Below are 6949 nucleotides of genomic sequence, written 5' to 3'. Positions count from 1 at the left end.
TCATCAGGAAAGATCAGTCTCTGGGGGACATTATGTTTGGTGAAGTAGAGGGCGAACAAGGGTATAGGAGACCCTCAGTGAGATGAATTGGAACAATAGCTGCAACATTGGACTCGAACATGCTGATGATTGTGAGGATGCCGCAGAACCGGGCAATGTTTCGTTCTGTTGTATATGGGTCACTGTGAATTGGAGTTGACTTAATGGCAATTAACAACAACAACAAATGGGGTAGAGATGATGATGACATTTCCTTTGTTGTGTAGCTTCCTTCCCTCACCCTGAGTGATGCAAATGGTTAAGGACTTAACTACTAACTGACAGGTTGGTGGTTCAGACTCACTTATAGATGCCACGGAAGAAAGGCTTGACGATCTGCTTCCAAAAGCCCCCAGCCTTGAAAACCCTGTGGAGTACAGTTCTACTCTGCACACATGGGGTTGCTGTGAGTCAGAATCTACTCAGCAATTGTTTTGGTTTTGGTCCCTCACCCTGGAGTTTTTAATTGCCTTTTCTCTTGTAATATCTGCTTTTTAAAATAAAGTGAAACAGATTCTATTATTGGTATAAGAATTAAAAACTCTTGATTCTATTTCAGTTTTACTGTTGCATTCATTAAAACCCCTATTAAATCACTTTCTCATGCATAACATGGAAGTATTATCAGAGTCCGTGATATGCCTTCATTGGAGAAGTACACTATCTGAATGTGAAATTATATTACTGATGTTACTTAATCTAAATATTTAAGTAAAATGTAAATAACCAAATATACCTAATAGTGTTTATTTTCATGTGATGCTGGTCCAAGTGGCATTTGGTTTTCCCATTTTGGAAAATGAGGTTGGTTAAGTGAATTGCCTAAGATGAATAAAAGCTTGCTTTAGAATTGAAGCTTTTGGTCTGTTCATTTTCTAACATTTCTCTTTTTAAGAATACTTAGCATTTGTTGAATGAGTTTGTCCATTCCCCCAAATACTTCTTGAATGACCACTATATGCCAGGGCCTCTTCTATGTATCCAGCTACAGCATGAACTGCTCAGCTTAGCTTCCTGCTCTTGTGGGGCTTTCCCTCTAATGGGGGACTTAGACACTAAATAAACAGTTAACTAGTAAATGAAAAAAAAAAAAAACCTCTAGGAGTGATCATTACCATAAAGAAATGAAAGGAGGTGATGTGATAGAGTGGCTACTTTGGGTGATTTGAAAGCCCTGAAAATTTTAAATATTGTATAAATGCAAAGTGGTATTTTTCAGGTACTGTTTTTAAATGGACATGTAAGCTAGTAAATACTTTGACACTAACCCACTTTTACTGTTTCTTTCCAGTTTGTAAAGTGTGGATATGCAGGCTCTAACTTTCCAGAACACATCTTCCCAGCTTTGGTTGGAAGACCTATTATCAGATCAACCACCAAAGTGGGAAACATTGAAATCAAGGTAATATTTTTTTAATTGATAAATGAGCATGTAAACCTGTGAGGTATTCTTTAAATGAGTAGTTATAAAATATGATCCATGAAAAGAAGCAAGAGGGGAGGGAACAATGTCTCATATTTTCAGTTTATATCAACACTTGAACAAGGGCACAAAAACTGAAGTTAATATAAAATGCTGACTTAAAGTCCTGTTGCTTAATATAATTTAAAAAAAAAAATCAGCCTGGTATTTTTCTGTCTTTCAATTCCATACATTTGTTATTATATGTTAGTGTCTCTTTGAGACCTTAGACTTTTTCTTTGCATGTTCTCATGGCCTGATCCCCTTATTTTTTATGTAGGATGTGAATTACAGTAGTTCTTCTTTTCACTAGTATGGTAACTGGTTTCCATCGTGTTCAGGAGGAAGCCATGCAAATCTTTATTTGGCCTTCCACAATATCTTACTATGAGGAGAGAGGAGGGAAGGTTGTCATTGCCGACTCATTATACCTGACATCAGAGACTCTGCATTAAGGATGATATATTTTTTCTCCCATGTTAAAGGGATCAGAAATTAAGTGGGAGTTACATTACTTTAGAAGAACGAAAGAAATAGAGTAATCAAAATGGCAGGGGTCACCAGTTGACTTAAATTCTTCAAATGGCCTAGGGATCAGGTTATACCAACTGTAGTAGTAGAGTTTAGAGGTTCTCTTAGTGAATTATTTGTGAACAAGCTAGCATTGTTGGTCCTGTCTGGGCAGTCTTTGGCAAGACTTCCATGAACTGTAAGACTATGAGTCATTTGAAACGAGTTAGGGTTTACCTCTTCAGATACTTGTTTGAGATGTCTAGGAAGGTGGTAATAGGTAGTAGAGATTTGCTACTTGGTAGCTCTCTGCTGTTGAGCGTAGAGAATTGAATTACACAGTGAATAAAAATATAAACTGAAACTTAGCTTCTGTGTGAATTTTTTGAAGACTTAAAATAGTGAATTATTCTGACCTCTGTTTTATTATGTTACCAAAAAATCAAATGGGACACTTAATATGAGTTCTTATTTTTTTAAGGTCTTTTCTATTCGGAGATTTATGATTCTCCTTTTGTGAACTCCTTTCATTCTCATTAAATTCAATCTTAAATGAACTTTGATTTAAATTTAGCTAATGATAGTGATAAGGATAAACTACGTTTTAATGAAGTTGAAGGTAATACTTTTTATTCAGTGACAGGTTTTTAAAGAAGGGTTCCTTTTTTATATACTTTACAGGCAGTAAAATTTTTGAGATATTAAGATAAATCATGTATAGCCATTTTTATTCTCCAGCATAGGCACAAATAATTACACATTGCTTCACTCTCGCGTTCCTGCTTTTTAAGGCCAACTGATAGAAGTCAGACTTTCTAATAAGACATTTTTGCCAAGGAACTCCCCAGTAGCATTTGCTTGTATGGTTTGTCATTCTGTGTTCTGTTGGCTCAGCTCTGTTGAGTCTGCTCAGTCGTTAAGCCTTTTAAATTATATTGTTCTTCCAATTAAAAACAGTAAAAGGGACCTGTATAAAATTTAATTTGAGTACTAGAACTTGGGGGGAAGAAAACAACCCTGAACTATCTAACTCTCAGCCAACCCAGCTAGACTTTTTCTGTTGTATTTTCCTTAATTAAAGTTCTTAAATTCAGTAACGGATTCAAGAAACTTGACTTTTTGGAATTCCTATGCCTAGTGGACGACTTATACTTTTTCTATCTTGTTAGCTAAAATATGGCGGTAGACCAAAACAGGTGGAATTTTACAAATTGTTTAATGAGTTCATTTTCATTCCGGAGTAATAACTGTCCGTGTTAATTTGGCCCTAATTATTAACTCCGTAAAATAATAGTAGTACTGCATCTGACCTCTACCTAATTTGTCTCTATTGCTTGTATGTTTCAAAATTTCAGTGAGGATTTTATTTAGGCCTTTTCTGACTCTTACTTCTACCTTCTCTCTCTTCACCTTTCTTGACCTGTTGAAGTAGAATAACAAAAAGATGGTAAGTGAGGTTACACACATGCTCTCTGTTTGTTTTCCACTTTTGCTTGGTGGGACAGTAGTTGTTGTCTTGTGTCCCTTTAGTACTGGGGGGGGATAATTCCATATTTTTATTTTAAATACTTTGATTTTTAACCTTTTTCATTGCTTCAGTTTGGTAGCAACTAATTAAGTCCTTTACTTCCTGATTTCATACAATGGACCAAACAAGAACTAATTACTAACATAGTTTTGAGTTGTTTTCCTTTTGTTTCTTGTAGATGAATGCTATAATAAAAATGGAATGTGGTGTGCATAATATTAGAAACCAAGTGGCTTTATATAGGATATGTATGATCCAGAAAAGTGGGGGGATGTTGTCACATTTGGATAAATCTGCTTTGTTCCCAATGTGAATTGACGATTGCCTATCGTAGCCTGTATATATATTTACATCCAGTATATCATATATGGGTTTAATAAGTTGAGTAAAATCTTATATGCAAATGAACTATAGAAGGAAAAAGGAAGAAAAGAGACTGACTTATTTCCTATGCCGTTCTTGTTAAGGAACAGATTTCACAACATTATCTAAGGATAAATAAGAACAAAGTGAAGCATTTATAAGGCTTTTCCACAAACAACAGATTTTTTTCCCCCAAAATAAATACGTATACTGCCTTTTTCTTTTGAACGAGAAGCTTGCTGGGCTTTTCCCAATTGACTTTTTAATTACATTTTTCTGGGATGGTCTAAGTGCTTCTGTAGTAAGTATTTTCAAGTTTTGTAAGCATCTTTGACAAAGAGGAGTATCAGGCATTTCTAGTCATATGATCTATTTTAACTAGTAACAGTAACTTGCAACGTTTTTCTTTGAATAAACCAAACCATTTAAAAGTGGAAATTCCTATATTTATCCTAAATAAAAGATCATGCATTTGTCTTAAAATCGTAAGAAGTCTAAGGAATAGTATAGAGAGCACTGTGAGCTTAATATTTATAGAATTTCTTTCTAGGGATTTAAATTGTAGTTTCAAAGTTGTATTTGCCCTATTTTCTAATTTTGAGGTGACTTTGTTCAAAATGATTCTTGGCAACTGTAATCTATACTGCCTGCTTTTCATAAAATATAAATGCCTTTGAAACGGTATCTCAGACAGTGACTTTGATTTTTCATCCTGTCAGGTAATAGGTGATGGCTTAGGCTTGAGTGTCCAGTGATGAGGCAGGTGGTAAAAGCCCGAGGCTTGATCTGGTTATAACTGGTTTCTGAGGTGTGAGGGCAGCTTTTGGTTTTTGGAAGTTGAAGTGTTCTAGGGAAAAGTATATGTTTTAGGATTTTAAAAATTAAAATTTGGATACAGATAAATTTTTGAACTGGGTAACTTGAGCTACTCAAGAAATTTTGCCTTTCTCAAGTAAGTTAATACTTTTCTCCTTCCATTTCAGTTTTCCTCTTTGTTCAGAGGGATGATAAGGATACTCAATGCCAGACATTTCTTTCAGCTAATCTTTTATAGTATATATGGTCTTAGAAGTAGATAAATGAGGCATTTATTTTGAGTTGGTATTGAGTCAGACCTATATAGCTCTCTTACATGGAATAAAAAGTAAATATTCTGATGAAATCAAGTCAGACTTATTTCATACTGTTTGAAATACAGTTTTGAATGTATGTTGATTATATAAGTCAAATCTATTACCTTGTGCAACCCAAAGAAAATGTTAAATTCTGGTATGTTATAGAGGAAAGTAAGTAACAAAATTATTAAATTAGATTTGTTAGTGGCCCAAGTTAGTATATGCACTTGCGGGTATAAATTTTCCCCCTGCCATTTTATTAAGAAATGTCTTAAAAATACAGCAAAGTTGAAAGAATTTTACAGTGAAACCCATATACTTATCACCTAGGTTCTGCCATTAATAATTTCTATACTGATTTATCACTTATTTTTCTATCAGCCCATCTTGGTTTTAGATGTGTTTCAAAATAAATTGCAGATATTAGTATAAAACCAAAAAGATCAAACCCGTTGCCATCGAGTCGATTCCGACTCATAGTGACCCTACAGGACAGAGCAGAACTGCCCTATAGGGTTTCCAAGGAACAGCTGGTGGATTCGAACTGCCGACCTTTTGGTTAGCAGCTGTAGCTCTCAACCACTGTGCCAGCAGGGCTCTGTACAGATATATTTCTCGCTAAATACTTCAACTGATGCATTGTGGACTGAAGTCCACAAATACAGACTTTTAGTTTTACATTTTCCTTATATATGATTCTAAATAGTTAATATTTAAGAAATTTGAGTAATAAGTTATGGTAGATTAACTTTATAAGAAGTTAATTGCAGCAGAGAAGTTAGGCATCTACCTTAACTTTGTTTTCCTTTTTTGTTACTGCTTTCAGTGGATTTTCCAGAAATCTGTTTATTTTGTAATGGGATCCTCACCTTGGTTTTACCTTACATCTTTTTTTTTTAATTGTTATTTTTTGAAAGTTTTTAACTCATTTTTTTTCAAGTCTTCATCTGAAGACATGTTAATTTTGCTGCTGCTTTTCTTCATTTCCCCATATTTTAAACTTGAGGTATTATAGCAAATAGCTATTTCTGATACTAGGTATTTTTTTTCTTAAGTGAGTTCATTAGTACATGTAGGAATTAATATTATTTAACATCTTGACTAGCTGTTCTCTAAAATAAGTTTAAATTCTAGGACATCATTAGCCTTATGATACATACAAAATTTGACTTTTCAAATGTGGGTCATCTTAAGTATGCTTTCATTGGAGACAAGACTTGTGAGTATTCTGCTTCATCTGTGGTAGCACAGTTTTCCAGTATTACACTTTAAGACTGAAAATGTTGCTCATGAGATAATTTTAATGAAGGGTTGTTTCCCTTTTTTCTTATTTCTAGGGATTCCCATTCATCTTAGTGAGATAAATAAAAACAATATAAATTCTAACAATATAAAAACATAGGCATATGTAGATAGTTTGAAATTTGTAAATTAATTGGTGCATATGTGCATTATTATAGCATAATAAAGGATCATCTTAGCCATTTATTTTTTTTTGCTTCTTTCATTATGCTTTATAGTACTTACTTTTATCATTTTGATATTTAGTACAAAGAAGTGTGCTGCATGCATTGAGCATTTTTCTACAAGTTTTTTTAGTTTTGTTTTCCCCTGATGTGCTATTTCACATATCACAGGCCTTATTTTTTGAACATTTGAGCAAAAGAAACAGATGAAACCTCATTCAAAACCTTCCCAAATATGAAAATGTGGGTTTTATTTGTGCTAATGCTCTTCTTTTGGAAACGTGTTAAAGGTAAGGCCAATTTATTGATTTAAACCACATTGTACATAAAGATTTATTATCCATGCTTAAACTTTGCAAGGCATTATTCTTGAAAGGAGTTTTAACTTGTGGAATGAAAAACTACCTGAAATTGCCAGAAATATTAAAGTTAATTATTTCCAAATTTTCTGAAATATCATGGGAAT

At 33.7% G+C, this 6949-nt stretch overlaps 1 long non-coding RNA gene across 1 annotated transcript in view; it reads left to right on the top strand.

Annotated features, from left to right (window-relative positions):
- LOC111820961 (uncharacterized) overlaps positions 1-3955 on the top strand; it is a 12039-nt gene extending 8084 nt beyond the window's left edge. Inside the window, exon 2 of the long non-coding RNA XR_002824454.1 lies at positions 1331-3955. This is a non-coding gene — a long non-coding RNA (uncharacterized LOC111820961). The remainder of the gene's footprint in view (positions 1-1330) is intronic.
- The last annotated feature ends 2994 nt before the right edge of the window (positions 3956-6949 follow it).

This window comes from Trichechus manatus, unplaced genomic scaffold, assembly GCF_000243295.1.
Source record: "Trichechus manatus latirostris isolate Lorelei unplaced genomic scaffold, TriManLat1.0 scaffold00004, whole genome shotgun sequence".
Lineage (NCBI taxonomy): Eukaryota > Metazoa > Chordata > Mammalia > Sirenia > Trichechidae > Trichechus > Trichechus manatus.
This window is presented reverse-complemented; position numbering and strand designations above follow the sequence as displayed.